Source organism: Schistocerca piceifrons, chromosome 2 (assembly GCF_021461385.2).
Source record: "Schistocerca piceifrons isolate TAMUIC-IGC-003096 chromosome 2, iqSchPice1.1, whole genome shotgun sequence".
In the NCBI taxonomy this organism is placed as follows: domain Eukaryota; kingdom Metazoa; phylum Arthropoda; class Insecta; order Orthoptera; family Acrididae; genus Schistocerca; species Schistocerca piceifrons.
In genome coordinates this window covers 679361346-679383585 of record NC_060139.1, presented here as the reverse complement: position 1 = coordinate 679383585, position 22240 = coordinate 679361346, and positions in this window count along the sequence as shown.

Genomic DNA, 22240 nt, shown 5'->3' with positions numbered 1-22240 from the left:
TACTTCATCTCCATCCACCAAAAGCGAGATGAAATTGCAGCTTGCAGTTACTACAAGCTCTTTAATTCATGGATTGTGTACATTCTCTCTACTTTCTTGAGAGTCCTCCTTATTACCCCAAATACCCTATCATATGGCAGAAATGAATGACCGTGTATAGGGTAAAAATGTTCGATCTTTTCAAATGATCTAACTCCACAAGAGCTAAATGCAGGCAGAGCATTGTGTTGTGTTTGTTCGGTGCCGGGCAGTTATCGGAAAACAGAAATAAGTTTTTCACATCTTGGGCTACATATTCATTGATGTAGCTTAATAGAAAAGTACAAACTTCATTGGGTCCTTTCTTCACATTCCATTTGTGATAGAGTTAAAAAAACAGATGACCTTGTATAGAAAATACCACAACAGTCAACTGGCGCAAGTAGAACAGCTCTTGCACCGAGACATGAGGAAGTTGCACATTTTGCATGTAGTTGAAACATAAAGCAGTAGTTCTAGGTCTAGTCTCTGAGTGTCTTTTCTCATCTTGCAGAGCATCATAAAACTTCTTAGATCTTCAGACATAGACAATCTTCTCTGCTATTGCTGTTCGTTTTGCTACCCCATTTAGTGTGTTTGACTCAATCTTTAATGTCAACTCTTTGCATGTGCAGTAAGTGTCTATTTTAGGTCTTCTGGAAGCAAGTGAAAGGTTTTCAGGAAAAATCCTTTTATAGTAATCGTATTTCACTGGCGAGTTAGGATGTTTGGCAATAAAAAGTTGGTGCATTTTATTCACAGATAGTTTGCAGTCAAGGTAGTGCATAGTGTGGCTACCATAATGACTTTCCTTAGTGGGGAATGATCTGATGTGATCTGTAATTTTGACAATTTCCTCTGATGGCATAGCATTAACATTCTTACATTTCCCTCTTCTGTCTTTCGGTGTCTGCCCACTACACAGCAGTCTGCAAATTCTTTTAACTCAACACATCAGTTACTGCTTAAATACTTAGAAAAGCTTTCCTACATACTTCAAATCCTTTGTCTCCAATAAGGACACAGTAGCTAAAAGATTTTTCACACCTGCTCCCCTTCTCACTTTTTGGGCAGTGTCTTTTAACATCACTAGCTGTGATCAGTCCTTGCAGGAAAAGGTCCTGATCATTCCTGCATGCCATATTCAGAAAATATGCAAAAGCTTGAGTTCTGTTGTCTTCTGCAACAACCCAAAAACAGCTTCTTTGACAATTGCAGTCTTGTTCTGTCATGTTTTTCGGAATTGCTTTTTCTCTACAATTCACATGTTCCTCTCCATGAATTTTAGCTTTCTTTATAACATTTCTTTGATATTCCGAAGAATGCTTCACCCTTTTCTTCTCATAACTGCTGATACACACCACTTCATCCATTTTCATAAGAACACTGAAATTAACAATGCCAATTTCTTCTGTACAGCTCTACCACACTTCACTGTAGTGCCAACAGTTGAGAAGAAAAATAACCGAAGTCCTGCACTTCCTACCTCTGTTTGAATTGCAACAAATGATGATTTTGGCTGTTTTCATGCACAGGTTGGTGGACTACATGCAGAGTATGCATTTTTGCCTTTAACTCAGTTTTCACCAAAAGTGGACATAGGAGGTTTTTGCAATCAGCGATTCAATTAGTTTTATGATGATGTCCAACTTTAAACTGCTGTGTACACTTACTTCCAGATATTTAATGGATGTGATTGCTCCAGCTGATCATTCAGCAATTGTGTAATCACATAACATGTCTTTTTGCCTGTTTATTTACAATACATGACATATGCTTACATTGAGGCCCAACTACCAGTCTCTGCACCAAGTATCTATTTTCCTTAGGACTTCATGCATTTCACTAAAACTAGTAATTCCTCAATCCAGTTGCAAAGCTGGTGTGATATTCTGTGCACCTGTATTTTGTTTAGTTGGTGACAGTACGGGAACTTGTGAAATGCCGTCTGGAAGATAAAACAAACAGCATCAACCTGGATGCAGGTCAGACACCCTTCTTCTGTTTAGAAATTTTATTTGATTTTCTATGCTAGGATTGTATATTTTGTAGCTGTCATTTGCCCATTCAGGTAATGATTCGATGGAGGAACCACAGTGTGATGTTCTTCAGTGGAGAGGGTTTAGAAAAAGGAATTTAGTATTTTTGTTTTGTTTCTGTTATCCTCCATTTCATTGCTACTGTAATCACTGTGTGCCTGGACAGATTTCTTTGATCGAGTTATTGATTTGATGTAAGACCAAAAGTTCTGAGGATTTTCTGTCATATCAGTAGATAGAATTTTACTTTCAAATTTGTTGAATGTGTAGTGTCCATGAGTATAACGAGGTAGATGAACATTCTAGAACACACAAAACACTATAGAATGATAAAAACAAAATGTATTTATTTACACTATATTGCTGTAAAGCATTCATAATTTTGTGGCCTGTGGCCTCTCTCTCTCTCTCTCTCTCTCTCTCTCTCTCTCTCTCTCAGTTCCTTAGTACTGATTATCAATATTGACTAGCAGTCATAGTTTCACTTGCATCTTGTGAGGTTCATAAAGTTCTATGCTGTAGTGTATAAGCTCAGTGTATTTAGAGAATGATATGAAGATTATCAGAGAACAATCTGAGTTGAAGCTCTGAGTGCAGCAGCTTAGAAAGAGACATGGACCAATCACAACTGCAGTCGTCAGCGAGCAGGTGTGAATTCGGCACCCTCTATTGGCATGTGTAGTGTCACCTGACAGTGTCTGGTGAGCTGCCCCCCCCTCCAGTAGTGAAATTGGGATTAATCATTTGAATTCTCAGATATGGCAGTTCTGTAATGGGTCTCTTTGGAAGAGCAATTTACTTTATCAGCATTTGCACACTGTTGTCCATATCCTTGAGAAGTGAACAATCCTGAAATCTTCTGACTTGTGCTGCATGTTGGACCCATCTTCCAGAATCATTTTTCCTCCTCTCATCATTTCTAAAGCAATCATTCTTTCACATGAAATTCCATGATGGGTCATCTCTTCGTGCATCATTGTATTTCAGCCTATCGTTGTTTTGCTGACTAAGGTGGGCACCCAAAACTATCTTGCTTCAGTATGTCATGTCACTGAAAATGTTGGTTGTGTCATGTTGTGTCTTTGTCTGACTCATGTTGTGTTCCTTCATTGTCAGCACTCAGCAACTCATAGCAGCTCATCAAACTCATTGAAAGTATGTAAAGCTAACTCTCTTCTTACTTTTCATGATAATGCACTATCAAAACTATAATCGGATCATCAACACTGATGGGGTCATCTAAATAACTGTATTGTTCATAGTGTTTCTGAAGGATTGATCCCTCGTTGCAGTCATAATTGTGTGTCATAAATAATTTCTCTTTGCTGTTTCATTGTTTCTTTCATCACCAATGCTTGCAGAGGAATACATTTTCAAAGTCTGCAAACATAGTGTATTGATCAGATACATGTTTTCCCCATGTTGTAGCACCTGCACATGTGTCATACACAATTATCAATTTGTTCTGACTCATTCTGAATTTGCATGACTGCACCTCTAAATTGTTTCTGTGCATCAAACTCATTAAACTGCCCTTGACTGAGCAAATGATCTATGATAAGATCCATGCAACAGCTTGTGCCACAGATTTCTTGCATCAATGTTTTTACTTCCTTTCAGATTAAGTGTGTATCAACCACTGTACTGCAAATGCTGACATTCTTCATTGTCTGTTCCTGTAGTTTCCATTCTGAATTGTAGTATTGTTGTTGCATACCCAAAGCTACTTTAATGACAAAATATTAGTCACAAGCACTTTTCGCCTGAACTACCTTCTTATTCATTATTGCACTGTCAATTCGAACTTCTTGTATGATTTCCTGTCACGAGTTACTTGGGCCTGTATTTCTGTTAGCTCCTGCATGAATTCAAATTGTTGAACATCAAGAGATTAGTTACATTCCTTTGAAATACTGAAATGATTCTGCATCTCATTATGAATTTCTATTACCTTTTTATCCAACATTTTGTACACATCTATTTTCAGTTTTTGACTATGATTATTGATTTATATATGTGCTTGATCCTGCAGCCATACATGTAGACAATGAAATGAAATAAATTCCAATATCAGCTATAATTGAGCACTGAAATGAATTCCGTGGTGACAAGTGAAAAATTGTGTTGGGCCATGAGATGAAACCGCATTTCCTGCTTTACACGAGTCTTAACTGCTTCAGCTATCTGAACATGCTTTCTGTCTGGCCCAAATACCCCACTTGTTGTCCACTACTCAGGTAGCACTCCCTGACCACCACACCCATTGCTCACACACTGGATTCTCGCAAGAGTTCAGGAGAGATAGGACATCCGCACTGAAATAATCTTACACACCTGTGTGTGTGGTGTGTGTGTGTGTGTGTGTGTGTGTGTGTGTGTATTCTTTTGGTCAATCCCAAAAGAAGATCACCTATATATACTGATTGAAGGCCACTCAGATCATTTCAGTGTGGATGCCCTCTCTCTCTCTCTCTCTCCTGAACTGTTGTGGGAATCCAGTGTGATGTGGCATGCAATCAGTATGGTGGACAGGGGGAGTTATGTAAGTAGTGTGGAACAAGTTGGGAATTTGGGTTGGATGGAAAGCATGCTTGGATAACCAAAGTGGTTGAGGTGACCACTCACATTTTCCCAGTCCAGGGCAAATTTTTATTTGCTCCCAATGAATTCATTTCAATGTTCAGTTGTGGCTGATGTCATAATTTATTTCATTTTGTGATGTACATGATCACTGAGTTTTTTGTTCAGATCTGTCCTTAATTTTTGATTATCTGTCTTATTCTGCTGCTTATTATTATCTAGATTTTTTGTTCAAACCTGTGCTCCATGTTTGACTGTGTGCACTCAGTTTTTGTAAAAACTGTATTACTGCATCCTCCCATCCTATGTCCTCAACATGATTGTTGACTATCACAGCCTTTTGTACCTAATGTCTACATTCAAAGTTAAACCTTCATTTAAAGTTGTCTTTACAGTTTGGGTTCTGTTAATTAGTCCCAATTCATTTACAAGATTCCTATCACCACTGTCCTGACCAACACTATCCTCCCCATTAACTACATCTCCAGTCTCAATTTGACTTGTCATAGTTATTCAAATGCATACACTGAGGTGACAAAAGTCATGGCCCTCAGACACTCTGCATTCATTTGCTGAGTACAGGATTGGCAACCCCGTAGTTCCTAAGCTGGGGATTAGTAAGTGCTGCCTGCCCTTGTCACCATAAGCCTGGGCATGTTTCAGTGACCACTGTACAGCACAGCAGTGGGACGTTGTGTGTAAGGGGATCTTGGCTTAACCAGCAGGGTCATGAGGATGGTGAAAACCTGTTTGAGAAAAATCCAAACCTCATGGTGTATTGTATGCTGATGAGATGCATGGCTGTTGAGGTGGAACAGTTGTTTGTGGGCAACCTCTTGGGAACCTGCTGCAGCTCAGTTGTATAAGTCTTACTGAGACTCTGCCTAGGTGGTCTTTTATTTCCCCAGCTGCTTGTGTGACTGAAATGGACCCTTCAAATTTTCATTTTCTCCTCCCAGCAGAAATGGTGGGCCACTGGAGAGCACCAACACCCAGTACCACACACGGTCTCTTGTAGCCAGTCCACCACACCCAGAAGTCCTTCAGAATTCTAGTACTTATAGTAACAGAGTACATGCTGCAAGTCAAAATATATCTGTAGTAGTTAAAACAGAAAGGGAGCTTTGAGAAAGTTTCATCGTTTTACATAGAAATGAGTTTAGAGAGAATTGCTGGAAGTTTACAATGTGTCAAGTGCTCACAAAACAGGACCTTGTTGGTAGAGACAGCCTATTCTTAACAGGCGAAGAACATCCAGAAAGATCAATTCAATATACAGTGAACTGCACAACAACTTTAACTATAGCAAAGGTTTTGTGACTTGCAGAGATCTGGTTGGCATTCTCCAAGAAGAACTGAAAGCTGAGTGGTCCCAAGAAGGCATTGTTGATGTGCAAAACATAATGAAAAGGGTGGATGGTGATTTCATGAAATTGGACTCATTTCTTCTGAGTTTCAGCGGCACAAAACTTCCAGAGAACATTTAAGCTGGTTTCCTTCACTTCAGCATGCAGCCTCATTTTCCTAACGCAATGCACTGTTTTACATGCCAGCACTTTGGGCACACCGCCTTAAGTTATAAGGGAGAAGGCACTTGTGGCAAACATGATAAGGCCACCCATGAAGGTGTTGGTTATTCATCTCCTCCAAAGTGTGTAAACTACTCTGTGGATCACCCTGTCTGGAGTAGGGACTGCAGTGCCTTCCTTGAAGAAAGGAAGATACAGGATATCAGAAAAACTAAACATGTCTCATATGGTGAGGCCAAAATGATCTGTAAGGCCATGCAGCCAGCCCCTGGATGTGTGCTAACTCCTCTGTGTCTATTCTCAAACAGCCATTTCAGAAGACCACTGCTGCTACACAAATGGAGGTTGCTAGTGTCAGCAGTAGTACCTGTGTTTGCCAGTGCGCTCCTGCTACTTTTACTTCAAAGCTTACACCTCCTCCCAGAACATGAGACAAGCCTGTGGTCACTAACACAAGTGCCACCCTTTCTGCTGGGAAGAGGAAATGAAAATGTGAAGGGTCCATTTCAGTCACACGAGCAGCTGGGGAAATAAAAGACCACCTAGGCAGAGTCTCAGTAAGCCTTATACACAAGTTCGTGTAAAACAGGACCTTAACAGGTGAAAAACGTCCAGAAAGATCAATTCAGTATACAGTGAACTGCACAACAACGTTAACTCTAGCAAAGGTTTTGTGACTTGCAGAGATCTGGTTGACTTTCTCCAAGAAGAACTGAAAGCTGAGTGGTCCCAGGAAGGCATTGTTGATGTGTAAAACATAACTTTAACTCTAGCAAAGGTTTTGTGACTTGCAGAGATCTGGTTGACATTCTCCAAGAAGAACTGAAAGCCGAGTGGTCCCAGGAAGGCATTGTTGATGTGTAAAACATAATGAAGACGGTGCTCCTCGAAAAGTTCAGTCTAGTCCCCCCATACAGTGCTGCCACTAACACTGCCACAGTTGTGGCTCTGAACCCTACCACAGTTGGAGTAAGGAAGTAAACAGTCCGACAATGTCAACCTCATCCTACCTGATGTCTCTCTTGATTCTTCTGTGGAACTAATGGATTTTGATGTCAGACTGGGGCAATCATCTAGCCCCAAGACTGAGTCTCCATCCGTTACGGGTCCTGCTCATTGGCAGAAAGACAGGGTGAAAGTGCAACCCCCATGATAGATGGCTGCCATTTTACAGTGGAACATTATTTGGTTCAGGACACATGGAGCAACTGAAGCTGCTAGCACAGGAACACAACATGTGCCTTTGTTTACAAGAAACACATTTTAAAGCCACTGATGCTCCTGTGCTGTGGGGCTATGCCCTTCACCGAAAGGATGACCTGACTGGGGCAGAGCTGAGGGAGGGGTGGCTGTGCTTGTCAACAACTTGCATCACCCCTCCACTCTTCCCCTGGCTACTGACCTGCAAGCAATTGCCATTGAAATTCATGTTTGTCAGAGGATCAATGTTTGCTCATTTTATCTCCCTCCACAAGATACAACAGACTCTGAGACTCTCACAGATATTATGGAACAACTTCTGCGACTTCAATGCTTATCATGTATTGTGGGACTTGACCTCTCTTGCCCTCAGGCTTTGGTTTTGGAAAGCCTCATGATGTCTCACAAGCTGTGCATTCGTAACACAGGTAGTCAAATTCATTTTTGTGCTGTTACTGGGCCATTCTCGGCCATTGACCTCTGTTTCTGCTCTCCAGCCCTCGCAGATGACGTTCAATGGGAGGTCATTGACAACCTTCATTTCAGTGACCAGTTCCCACTCTGTATTCATCTTCTGTATGGATTACTCCCTGCAGAGAACCACCAATATGGATTGTCAGCAGGGCTAACTGGATGTTGTTCAGCCAGCTGGTTGTGTTTGAACAGTGTGACAGTGTCCAGGAATGGGTGGATCACATCACGTGAGTGATCCATTGTGCTGCTGACTTATCCTTCCAAAAGTCCTCAGGTCATCTTAGGAGTGACCTGTACCTGTGGATAGATGAGTGCTGTTCAGCAATCCAGGACAGGCAAGGGGTTAGATGAGTGGGCTGCAAAGGTGGGTTTTCAGTTTTCTACAGATAAGTGTGTGTGTGTGTGTTATCATTTTGATAATTCTCTTTATATTTTTAATTTGCCTAATTTACATATGAGAGACACCTTCTACATTTTAAAGTCTCAATGAGATTCCTGGCCTTTATTTTTTACTCCAACTTGTTGTGATTGCCACACCTGAGAGACAGTAAAGTCAGGACACTGAAGGCACTGAACAGTTTTAGAGCCTTAGCCACAGGGCTTGGGCAGCAGACAGGGTGTATCTGCTCCAGTTTTGTAGTGTTTTCGTCCAATCATGGCTAGACTATGGGTGCATGGCATATTGATTGGCTAATACTTCTTATCTGAAGATCATTGGCACTGTCCACCTTGATAGGATTAGGCTGGCCACGGTTGTTTATAGGATCTGTCCCATACCCACTCTCTGTGCTGAGGCTGGTGAACCACCACTTAAAGAATGAGATTTTCACTCTGCAAAGGAGTGTGCACTGCTATGAAACTTCCTGGCAGATTAAAACTGTGTGTCACACTGATACTTGAACTCAGTAGAGCACTTTCCCACGAAAGGCAAAGGTCTCGAGTTCGAATCTCGGTCCGGCACACAGTTTTAATCTGCCAGGAAGTTTCACCACTTACAATCTGAAGGCAACTCCTCATGGCGTGCTAGGCATGTAAGTTCCTCTCAGCTCCAACTTCACCGGCATACCATACTGTTACTTGTCCACCTCTGGAATGCCTCTTCTCCAACAGTTCACAAGCAACAAGGCTATTTGGGATTTGCATGCTCCATGTGCTGGAGTCACTTGGAGTGGAGCAGGTACAACCATAAATCCAGGGTTTTAAGAATCTAGCAACCTGGATACTGCAGAAGCCCAGAGCAAATTTAGATTTGGTGCAGTACAGGAGAATTGCACTGTTGCATATGTTTTAATACAGTATTTTTTGACTTTTAAATGAGTACCACAACTCAATGCTATCTTTATGTATGGATCAAATTGGGGGGGGGGGGGGGGGGGGGGGGGGGGACTGCCGGTTGCTCTGTTGTTTTCCCTGATGTGTCCTCAAGGTCCAACTGCCTCAGGACTTTACTGTCCTTGGCATGGAATTATATGCAATCTTGTGGGTGCTGGAGCAGATTAGTGCATTGTGAGTATTAAATTCCTTGTCTTTTCTGATTCTCTGAGTGTCCTTTACTCTCTCCAATGCTTGTACCCAGCAGATAAAGATCCAGGACGCCCTTGTCCAACTACAACAGCTGCAGAAGGAGGTGTCATTCTGCTGGGTCCCAGGACATATGAGTGGGGACTGAAAAGATGGATAGAGCAGTCAAGGTGGTGTGTTGTGACTCTCAGTCATTTCTGTGTGTCATCACCCTGCATTCTATCACCTCATGGCTGAGGTACAGAATCATGCATTGATGGAAAAATGGGTGGCTAGAAAGATAACAAGCAGCATCTCGTAAAGCCCACTACGCAGCCGTGATGTACCTCCTTTCAGCCGCAGGATGAGGTCATCCTCACTCGTCTTTGCATAGGCTACAGCCCTCTGACGAATGGCTTCTTGCTCCAGGGAGAGGACCCTCCCATGTATGGTGCTTGCAGCACACAGATCACTCTGTGCCATGTTTTACTAGACTGTGTTTTATTTTTGTACGAGGGGAAAGTGACAGATTTACCAGCAGATGTGCCCTCTATTTTAACTGACATTCAAATGCACGTGGTGCAGCTTTTAAGGTTTTGTGATGTGTCCTACTTGTTTCTGAAAATTTTGGGAAGATGTTTTTAATGTGCTAAAAGGGTGACTGGATCACCCATGATTTTTTGTAAGTGGTCAGCCAGTTACATTTCCTGTGTCTTTATTTTAGCTCTTCCATGGTTTTAAAGCAGTTTTATTCCAAGGTGTAGCACCTTCTACCCTTTCTCAATTGTCTTCAAGCTTGTGAGATACTGTAGAGTGATTGTGTGGCTCAATGAGAGTGAGGTGTGTAACCTGCCCCCTCCTTCCTTCTTCCATCTATTTCCACATTAAACAATGCCTAGTCCAAGTAATTAATAAGCAAAGTCTTTTATGAAGATTTGAGAGAAGCAAAGATTACAATAAACTTTCATGTTTACTTAGCTTGTGATGTTGAGATGGCTCCGGTTCTTCTTGTCTAGGTGTCTGATTCTTGAAGCTGAAAATCTAACATCAGGTCCTGATGGTTGGTTTGATCTAAATAAAGTTGAAGACTGTTGTTGCAGAATTTTTTTATGTAAATGTACTTTCCACTGATTTTCTCAGATTTTAGTATATCATACAGTATTTTGATTTTTCACATTAACAAAGCCAAAATTACATTGTTTGCACCTATTATACAAAAATACATCCGAACACATCACAGACAAGCTTATGACTCCCACACTCTGTGAAAATAACAATATTCCAAAAGGTTTACAATTTTTATTAACTAATGAATTCCTACTAGTTTTCATTATATTATTAACTTCAATTATTATTTCATAAATGAATCCAGAAATAAACATAATAAACAGTAAAGGACTGCATAATTAATAGCAGAAATTTTAAGTGTGCAAATAATTCATAATTTCATGCGTATAAAATTACATGAAAGATTTCAGAAAAGCAACTGAGATAATACTGACCTGTCCAAAAAAAAAAAAGATTTCCTGTTACAAGTGAAAGTGAGTGAATGAGTGTCAATTTATAGGCTCCCCCCCCCCCCCCTCTCAAAATTTTACAGGTTTATCCATATTCCTTTGTTTTCATGATTGTAATGGCACTGTTCAAATGTGTGTGAAATCTTACAGGACTTAACTGCTAAGGTCATCAGTCCCTAAACTTACACATTACTTAACCTAAACTATCCTAAGGACAAACACGCACGCCCAAGCCTCAGGGAGGACTCGAACCTCCGCTGGGACCAGCCACACAGTCCATGACTGCAGCGCCTTAGACCGCTCAGCTAATCCTGCGCGGCAATGGCACTGATAACCTGAATGTTGAGTGTTCGTCAGCTGGGACTTATCTGACCGCGCTGGCAGGTCGATAGACACACAAACAAACACAAACATACACACAAAATTCAAGCTTTCACAACAAACGGTTGCTTCATCAGGAAAGAGGGAAGGAGAGGGAAAGACGAAAGGATGTGGGTTTTAAGGGAGAGGGTAAGGAGTCATTCCAATCCCGGGAGCGGAAAGACTTACCTTAGGGGGAAAAAAGGACAGGTATACACTCGCGCGCACACACACACATATCCATCCACACATACACAGACACAAGCAGACATTTGTAAAGGCAAAGAGTTTGGGCAGAGATGTCAGTCGAGGCGGAAGTACAGAGGCAAAGATGTTGTTGAAAGACAGGTGAGGTATGAGTGGCAGCAAATTGAAATTAGCGGAGATTGAGGCCTGGCGGATAGCGAGAAGAGAGGATATGCTGAAGGGCAAGTTCCCATCTCCGGAGTTCTGATAGGTTGGTGTTAGTGGGAAGTATCCAGATAACCCGGACGGTGTAACACTGTGCCAAGATGTGCTGGCCGTGCTCCAAGGTATGTTTAACCACAGAGTGATCCTCATTGCCAACAAACACTGTCTGGCTTCACAGTGTAGGCAGGTCAGTTGGTAAAACACGTGGGTGCTTTCACACGTGGCTCTGCATTTGATCGTGTACACCTTCCGGGTTACAGGACTGGAGTAGATGGTGGTGGGAGGGTGCATGGGACAGGTTTTACACCGGGGGTGGTTACAAGGGTAGGAGCCAGAGGGTAGGGAAGGTGGTTTGGGGATTTCATAGGGTTGAACTAACCTTCGTAACCTCTTAGTTCATGTAATAGAGGGAAACATTCCACGTGGGAAAAATATATCTAAAAACAAAGATGATGAGACTTACCAAACAAAAGCGCTGGCAGGTCGATAGAAACACAAACATACACACAAAATTCTAGCTTTCGCAACCAACGGTTGCCTCATCAGGAAAGAGGGAAGGAGAGGGAAAGACGAAAGGATTTGGGTTTTAAGGGAGAGGGTAAGGAGTCATTCCAATCCCGGGAGCGGAAAGACTTACCTTGGGGGGAAAAAAGGACGGGTATTTTTTTTTTTTTTTTGGCTGGTACTTTTAGGAAGTGGACAATGATGAGTTTAACTGAGAACAGTTATTAGTGAAATACAAACTGAATAGTTTATTCCAAAATTATTACTAATTTCAAACAATTTAAATACACTCAGTTTTTAAAAATTCCCTGTATGTCACAATACAATGTTAATCACTTCACACTTAAAGACTGATAGAAAGCGGGATGGATAATTAGCCCAAAAACAGTTTAGCAAGCATGGCTGACCAACGACAGACTCTTGCCAACTCCACACTGCAACTACAGTCCCATGCCAAGTGTGCACACAGCAACAACAATCACTACATTAGCAAGGATTGACAGCAAACAAAGATTAGTCTGAAATGCTTGGCTGCTAAACCAGTAGTAGCTGCAGTAATGTAATAAATAATCTGTGATGAAGGTAACTATTACTCTTATGGCAAATGTCACAGAGAATAATAAATACGTCAGTGTGGCATGATATAGGGTCCTCACGATATGATTTATCATGAGATTAAGACTAGCTTGAACAACTTGTAGGATAGTTTATTTATCATCTAAGCTTGTGTGTGTGGTAAGGTTGAGTTTAGGCACCTAGTATGTTTGCATCATCAGCAAACATTACAGTTTTTTTGGTGACAATTTGAAGTTTTCTGTGATTATTTCTGCAGGTGAAAATCAAGCATGGGGCCATGTCCAGTCCTTGTGGGACTCCTCGTGTTATGTTCTCCCTTTACGACTAGGAATGATCCAGTCCGATTCGTCAAAACCCAACCTGGAATTTTTTGTGCTCAAAGAACACAACAAAAGAAATTTATAGTCAAAATTTTTGCTGTTGAGATACACTGCAAGTGTTTTTTAAAAATTGTTGAATTTATTTGTTTTTGTCACATAGTGAAACATGTATGACAGTGGTTTGTACAGCCCTTCCTGCATAGTGTGCAATTGACCATGACAAGAGAACATAGTGCCATGTAGGGCTAATACCCGGAGTGATAAAAGTGAACTTGAGTGTGAAAACAATAAAAAAATTATGTATCATTAATGTTTTAAGTAGAAGGCAGTTCATGTTGAGAGTTAAACTGTTGCGTATCTGATTCTTACAAAGATGACTGTAAGAGGAAAATAAATTGAGGCAGTGTTTCATGTAACATTATAGAAGACTTTTATTTATTGAAATGAAATATTTCTTACACATACAACAGTTTATAACAATTCCTGTAGCACAGTTTTCTTATGATAAGATTTGAATAATGTATATTTTAGTAACAATGAAACAGTTCTTTGTTTATTCGCCATAGCCATCACAACAAATGGAAATGCCATTTTAATGATGAAAACAAAAATTTTCCTTAATCTAATTACACATGACAAAACAAAAATTGATGTTTTCAGGCATGTCACAGTAATTACTAGTTTTGTTTAGACAGAAATGCAGAAGGGTAAGAAATGTTGCTGGCCGTTGCTCTGCTTATTTTGCTGTGTACAGAGCATACTTAAAATAATTCATAAAAAATGCTAAAGCACACTGATAAAGCACAAACGACTGAAATTTAAGACTACTGTTTTCTTGATAAATCTAAAATGGCATAGAGCTATCGGAAATTATAATGTTTGACAGTTTCCTTAAAAATGCTTCCAAAGTAAAAAAAAATCTCTGCGAGAATCACATCGATTGTTCCAGACGGAATATGAATAATATCAATAGTCTTTTCATTATCCTCCAGAAAGACAGATGTATCATTATGTCCAGGCCAAGAGTCCAACAAAAGCAAAGAATTAACTTTTGCACTGGTTAGAAATTGCTTCAAAGGAAATGTTAAAAATAATTATTTCCTATTTTTCCAGATTTTGATGGGTTGATTATAAGATTTTTCCTGCTGAACAGTCCTCCCTCTTTCTATTTTTGGCCCTAATATGGCTTGAGGTCCCCGAAGACAGAAGTAAAGCTGCAGAAACAGTAACCCACTCATACTTATCACTGTCGTTATTGTATATTAATGTGTCATAGCTTTAATTGATTGGTCACCAGATTCTGTCTTTTTCACCTTGAAATGATGAAATGCAGTTTGTTCACAGTTCTTTCATGAAACCTGACTGATCAGCATTAGACACAGCAGATGTGGAGATAACAACAAGCTCTGTCCTCATGTCACCTACGAATTAATGGATCTCCTCTACACTTTCACTTGAAGTACAGTTCATCATTCTGGAATTTACTATATTGTATGACTTGAATCTGTTTAACCAGGTCAAGGAAGACTTGAAATCAGCAATATTCATCTCAGTTGTGATTTGGATGGCCCAGTCTTGTAGATCTCAATCAGTAATGGTGCATTGCCTCTCATGAGTAGCTCTACATGTTTCATATCTCAAGAAAACTCCTCCAAGGAACTGTTGTTCCCCATTATTTACTCAAGTTTAGTGGTTTGCGTTAGTTATTAGTACGAGTAATGGGACTTTGTGACCACCTTGTACAGTAAATCTTTCAGGTACTTTTTCTTTCACAGTTTTGTGAGTTTTATTTTGGCACACATTTATTACTTCATGTAAGTCTGTCTTCCATATGAATAGTTCGTGCTCAGATGCTATGCAGCAAAACTGTGTTTGCACATTGCTCAACATTAAGCATTAAACACAATGAATATTAATTTTGTTTATCTCCCTTCTTACCACTTATGCTGCCACAAAGGCAATTAGTAATTATTATATATATTAAATGACGCAAATTTGAATGAATAGTAACTGCAGACAATTGTTTCACTGAAACTGTCAATGAAAACTGAAATTCGCTATACAAATCATGATCACACCAAGTCAAGTTATCTGTTTACTGATGTACTGCAACCAAAGATACATGCCTACCATGTTGCACATTTCTCTAGCTGCCTGGTGAACTGCGACTTCGGTAATTTTTGACATTTCTTTTTCAAATACTTGCAGTATGTTTTAGCAGACAAAATTTTAACAGGGTCCTTCTTTTGGTGTATTTTTCCTGTTTAAAAAACTTGATGACATGTTTTTACATGTTGGATTGGACCATTCCCTTGTGAGATTTGTTTCATACCTGTGACTGTCAGAGCACCTCAGCTTTCTGTTATATTAGATAACACTTCATCCATTCAAAAGGGGTGTCATTAATGCCATATCGCTTTAGTTTGCCATGTAGAATGTCGTGGTACACACAATAAAGACTTTACCAAGGTCAAAAAATATACCAACAAGATATTTTTCCGATTTAGCTCTGCCATACATTATTTTTGAGATCTTGTACTGCTTTCTCTATGAATGCCAGATACCTGCTGGTAGTCACAGCAGAGCCTGATGCTATGACCTGGACTGACAGTGAGACATCAATGACTAAGCTTGCAGCAAGCAGTGTGGTGAATGACACAGTAGTCTATCATTGGTCACTTTCTCAAACACTTTTTTTGAAGACTGGAAGGAGTAAAATAGGTCTGCAATGAGAGATGATATGCTTATCATCTGTTTTATACATGGGTATTTCTACAATATACTTAAGTCTCTCTGATATATGCCCAAAGTCTTTGACTGATTACAAAAGCAACTCGAGGCTCATCAAATGAGGCCACACTGAAATTTTAATATTCTACTAAAAACCTTACCAGAGACATCAGAATTACTACTTTTTAGTCACCAGATAAATTTTGTAATCTACTAAAGTATTGTATTTTTTAAACTAATGTCTACTGATGTTTGCAATGTCTGCACAAGTAAATCTAATGCATCAATATTTGGCTGTGTATTAGTGGGTGCAATGTTTACTCCTAGTGTCAAAGCATAATCACCATACCTGACAGAGCTATTTCCTGGCAGCTTAATTTCATTTTGATCCCTGTGATTTGATTCTTATTCAATAATGTTTCAAATTGTTTTTTTGCCTTATTTTTGGAATGTTTTATTTCTGATCGTAGTGCAATTATGTTTCAGTTTTTTTAACAGCAGACTGAAGGATATTACAATTCTGAGTAGTAATTGAGTTTTGTCTCTTGTCTACCAATTTTTTTCTCTGAATTGGTGCACCTCTCTCTCTCTCTCTCTCTCTCTCTCTCTCTCTCTCTCTCTCTCTCTCTCTCTCTCTCTCTCTCTCCCCCTTGCACGAAATACTTCAGTCACTTCAAACATAAAGGCCTGTATAAGCTAGTGTATCTTGAAATATGCTCACTATTTTTTATTTACTTAAATTTGGCATATTTCATGACAGTACCTTTTCCGTGAAATGTTTACAAGGCGATATTTGTCTTGGCTTCAGTTGTCTAGTGGAAGTATGATTCCACAATGCAGTTTCATTGGCTGCAGAAATGACCTGGTTCAATGCGTTTGCCTCATTTTTGGTGCTTCAAATACCATTTCTTCGAATGTGGTTTCTTCTTAAAGTTTATATAAAAAAGTAGTAACATAATTCATTTTTTTCTGTTCACTTTCAAATTATGACGACGGCGACCTGCACATTGTTCTACCGTCAACACACACCACGAGTTCACTGCCGACTGACTACAGTCAAAGACAACTCCAGCGTCAAAGACATTTTACACAACACACAAGCTTCCACTTGTAATCAGTCTCTTTGATATTCTTCATCACATTTACTAATAGTAATCAATATGCTTTCACTCTCAAAAATATAAGTAAATTAGCATATAATAAGGCAAATTACAATTTAAAAAATTCTGACAAAAATATAAGAAAACATTTACAATTCGGTATCGACAAATCCGGTAGAAAATAACACATCTCCCAGATCATTACAATCTGCAAACCAGTTAACAGTCATTTTCAGATCACCTGCAGTAGTAATATCGGCTTTAAGACTTATTTATTTATTTACTGCTGCACTTGTTAAACCTGTCCCATTGCTACCTAAATAGGGATGCCTTCTAAGCAATGTGTTTGAAAAAATTACTTGTTTCAAGTAATTTCAATATTCCAGTCAATTTACTGCTAACATTACTTATAACAGAAGAAAATAAAGAATGACAAACTATAATCAGAAACTAAAAATCAAATTTTATAATACGAAATGAACAACCATAAGGATAGGAAATACAGAATAATTTCTGAATGTGACATCTCCATATAGTGAATCAGGGGTACAAGTACATATCTTATATGAAGTCAGTCACATATGTTCTATGTCAGCTATGAGCATAGCTCTTCCAGTTGACCATACACTGGAAAGCTTCATGGAATCCACACAAAGGCACAGCCAAAATGTAATTTGTGCCCTCAAATGTCAGTCTTTACACAGTAGTGGAGCCCATTGTCAACCTCTTCACTTGTGAGACTCACAATTATTTTATCAATGGGTATATTCAATTGAGAAATTGTCATATTACATGTGACTGACCAGTATTTGCTCTCAGGAAGCAAAATTACTTGTCATGTCCATCTCAATCTCAAGATCCAAGTAATCTAACCCTATTTTCCAACATTCATGAAGCTCTCTCTCTCTCTTTAAGAAGGCTGCAGTAGAATCACACTGATCCAAGCGACATTCTCGTCATTTTGAGAAAACAAAGGAAACGCGTTTGTGTTTGTTTTAATGAAACTGGTAATTTGTTGATTAAATTTTTAAATAAATATTGACTAATGTTAGAATAAATAAAAATATGTTTTATTGTGATATTTTTATTGGAAGATACAAAAAGTTTGGTTTCTGCACTAAAGGAATCATGAAGATCTAAGGAGATAACAAAACTTAATCATTTCCAACTCCATATGATAGCGTGTCTTCATTGTCCTGGGCCTCATCACCCCGTCCTCTTCTCGGTAGACGTGGAACTGATAGATAGAATGAATGATGAGCTCATGGAGCAAATTTAAGAACTTTTTATGTCTTGCATCTTTTTGTATGGTATTGGCTTTGCTACCCTAGCTTCTGCAGGTATGTAACTTTTGAGTGTTACCAGAATTGCCTCCAAATCAGTTTCAGTAGGTTTGAGGTCAATCACTTTATATTTTTCAATATGAATATAATAGAGGGAAACATTCCACGTGAGAAAAATATATCTAAAAACAATGACGACGTAACTTACCAAACTAAAGCATTGGTATGTTGATAGAGACACTAACAAACACAAAAAATTCAAGCTTTTGCAACCCACGGTTGCTTCATCAGGAAAGAGGGAAGGAGAGGGAAAGATGAAAGGATGTGGGTTTTAAGGGAGAGGGTAAGGAGTCATTCCAATCCCGGGAGCGGAAAGACTTACCTTAGGGGGAAAAAGGGACAGGTATCCACACACACACACACACACACACACACACACACACACACACACGTCAGTAAAGGCAAAGAGTTTGGGCAGAGATGTCAGTCGAGGCGGAAGTACAGAGGCAAAGATGTTGTTGAGTGACAGGTGAGGTATGAGCAGCGGCAACTTGAAATTAGCGGAGGTTGAGGCCTGGGGTGGTAACAGGAAGAGAGGATATATTGAAGGGCAAGTTCCCATCTCCGGAGTTCTGATAGGTTGGTGTTAGTGGGAAGTATCCAGATAACCCGGACGGTGTAACACTGTGCCAAGATGTGCTGGCCGTGCACCAAGGCATGTATAGTCACAGGGTGATCCTCATTACCAACAAACACTGTCTGCCTGTGTTCGTTCATGCGAATGGACAGTTTGTTGCTGGTCATTCCCACATAGAAAGCTTCACAGTGTAGGCAGGTCAGTTGGTAAATCACGTGGGTGCTTTCACACGTGGCTCTGCCTTTCATCGTGTACACCTTCCGGGTTACAGGACTGGAGTAGGTGGTGGTGGGAGGGTGCATGGGACAGGTTTTACACCAGGGGCGGTTACAAGGGTAGGAGCCATAGGGTAGGGAATGTGGTTTGGGGATTTCATAGGGATGAACCAAGAGGTTACGAAGGTTAGGTGGATGGCGGAAAGACACTCTTGGTGGAGTGTGGAGGATTTCATGAAGGATGGATCTCATTTCAGGGCAGGATTTGAGGAAGTCATATCCCTGCTGGAGAGCCACATTCAGAGTCTGATCCAGTCCCGGAAAGTATCCTGTCACAAGTGGGGCACTTTTGGAGTTCTTCTGTGGGAGGTTCTGGGTTTGAGGGGATGAGGAAGTGGCTCTGGTTATTTGCTTCTGTACCAGGTCAGGAGGGTAGTTGCAGGATGCGAAAGCTGTTTTATAGGTTGTTGGTGTAATGGTTCAGGGATTCCGGACTGGAGCAGATTCGTTTGCCACGAAGACCTAGGCTGCAGGGAAGGGACCGTTTGATGTGGAATGGGTGGCAGCTGTCATAATGGAGGTACTGTTGCTTGTTGGTGGGTTTGATGTGGACGGATGTGCGAAGCTGGCCATTGGACAGATGGAGGTCAACGTCAAGGAAAGTGGCATGGGATTTGGAGTAGGACCAGGTGAATCTGATGGAACCAAAGGAGTTGAGGTTGGAGAGGAAATTCTGTAGTTCTCCTTCACTGTGAGTCCAGATCATGAAAATGTCATCAATAAATCTGTACCAAACTTTGGGTTGGTAGGCCTGGGTAACCAAGAAGGCTTCCTCTAAGCGACCCATAAATAGGTTGGCATACGAGGGGGCCATCCTGGTACCCATGGCTGTTCCCTTTAATTGTTGGTATGTCTGGCCTTCAAAAGTGAAGAAGTTGTGAGTCAGGATGAAGCTGGCTAAGGTAATGAGGAAAGAGGTTTGAGGTAGGGTGGCAGGTGATCGGCATGAAAGGAAGTGCACCATCGCAGCGAGGCCCTGGACGTGCGGAATATTTGTGTGTAAGGAAGTGGCATCCATGGTTACAAGGATGGTTTCCGGGGGTAACAGATTGGGTAAGGATTCCAGGCATTCGAGAAAGTGGTTGGTGTCTTTGATGAAGGATGGGAGACTGCATATAATGGGTTGAAGGTGTTGATCTACGTAGGCAGAGATACGTTCTGTGGGGGCTTGGTAACCAGCTACAACGGGGCGGCCGGGATGATTGGGTTTGTGAATTTTAGGACGTAGGTAGAAGGTAAAAGGTAGGGGTGCGGGGTGTCAGTGGGATCAGGAGGTTGATGGAGACAGGTGAAAGGTTTTGTAGGGGGCCTAAGGTTTTGAGGATTCCTTGAAGCTCTGCCTGAACATCAGGAATGGGATTACCTTGGCAAACTTTGTATGTAGTGTTGTCTGAAAGCTGACGCAGTCCCTCAGCCACATACTTCCGATGATGAAGTACCACGGTCATGGGACCCTTGTCCACCGGAAGAATGACGATGGATCGGTCAGCCTTCAGATCACGGATAGCCTGGCCTTCAGCTGTGGTGATGTTGGGAGTAGGATTAAGGTTTTTCAAGAAGGATTGAGAGGCAAGGCTGGAAGTGAGAAATTTCTGGAAGGTTTGGAGAGGGTGATTTTGAGGAAGAGGTGGTGGGTCCCGCTGTGACGGAGGACGGAACTGTTCCATGCAGGGTTCAATTTGGATAGTGTCTTGGGGAGTTGGATCATTAGGAGTAGGATTAGGATTATTTTTCTTCGTGGCAAAGTGATATTTCCAGCAGAGAGTACGAGTGAAGGGCAGTAAATCTTTGATGAGGGCTGTTTGGTTGAATCTGGGAGTAGGGCTGAAGGTGAGGCCTTTGGATAGGACAGAGGTTTCAGATTGAGAGAGAGGTTTGGAGGAAAGGTTAACTACTGAATTAGGGTGTTGTGTTCCAGATTGTGTTGATTAGAATCTTGAGGTTTTGGGGGGAGTGGAGCTGGAAGTGGGAGATTTAGTAGATGGGAGAGACTGGGTCTGTGTGCAATGAGAGGAAGTTGAGGTTTGCTGGGAAGGTTGTGGAGGGTGACTGAGTTGCCTTTCCGGAGGTGGGAAACCAGGAGATTGGATAGTTTTTTTTGAGGTGGAGGGTGGCATGCTGTTCTAATTTGCGGTTGGCCTGTAGGAGGATGCTCTGAACAGCTGATGTGGATGTGGGAGAGGAAAGATTGAGGACTTTTATTAAGGATAGGAGTTGACGGGTGTGTTCATTGGCTGAGTTGATGTGCAGGTGAAGAATTAGGTGGGTGAGGGCTATGGATTGTTCAGTTTGGAACTGGTATAGGGACTGATGGAAAGAAGGGTTACAGCCAGAGAGGGAACTTTAAGTGTGAGGCCTTTGGGGGTAATGCCAAATGCCAGACAAGCCTGAGTAAATAAAATATGGGAGCGTAATCTGGCTAGGGCGACGGCATGTTTGCGGAGGGAATGTAAATAACACTTAATGGGGTCATTGTGGGGATTTTGTGAGGGTGACATGGTATTAGAAGGTGGAAAGTGTAACATGAGGCTGAAATGAAAATGAAAATATATGGGGAGAGATAAAGGTGAACTAGAAAGCAACTGGAGATCTGGTGTGAAAGAAGTCGAAAAAGTGTTGGTTAAAGCTGAGCTATGTTGATCCTGTGGTGAACTTGGGTTGGTAAACAACGATGTGCACAATAGTTAGGTGTTTTGTGTTGCCTCCAAAACACGTTAAAGGGTGGAGAAATTCGGGAAAATTTCGAAAGAACTGCATGTAAATGTATTAAAAGGAGTGGTTTTGTGGTGGCAGATTATGAAAATGAGGCTAACAATTGTCTGACGAAGAAATAATGACGTTAAAACCTGTGGGAAGCAGCTAAAAATGATCAGTGATGTGGGAAAAACGGAAATGGAAATAAAGCGAAAGTTGTTAGAACTAGCCAAAATGGTAGTTTAATAGGTGAAAGGAACTGTTTGTGAGCTGGGAACAGTGGATTTTATAGCAGCGGTAGTGCTGAAAATGGAAAAAAAAAATTTTGGTTATGGTTTGGAAGTGGGTTACGTATTATTGAGTATATATAGGCAGGATAAAATTATATGGTAGATTATGCTAAAAAGGAGAAGGCGAATACAAAGTGAAACTACTTGCGCAAACAAAAAGAGAAAGTAAGATGACAGAAAAGATTTCGAAATGCAACAGTGAC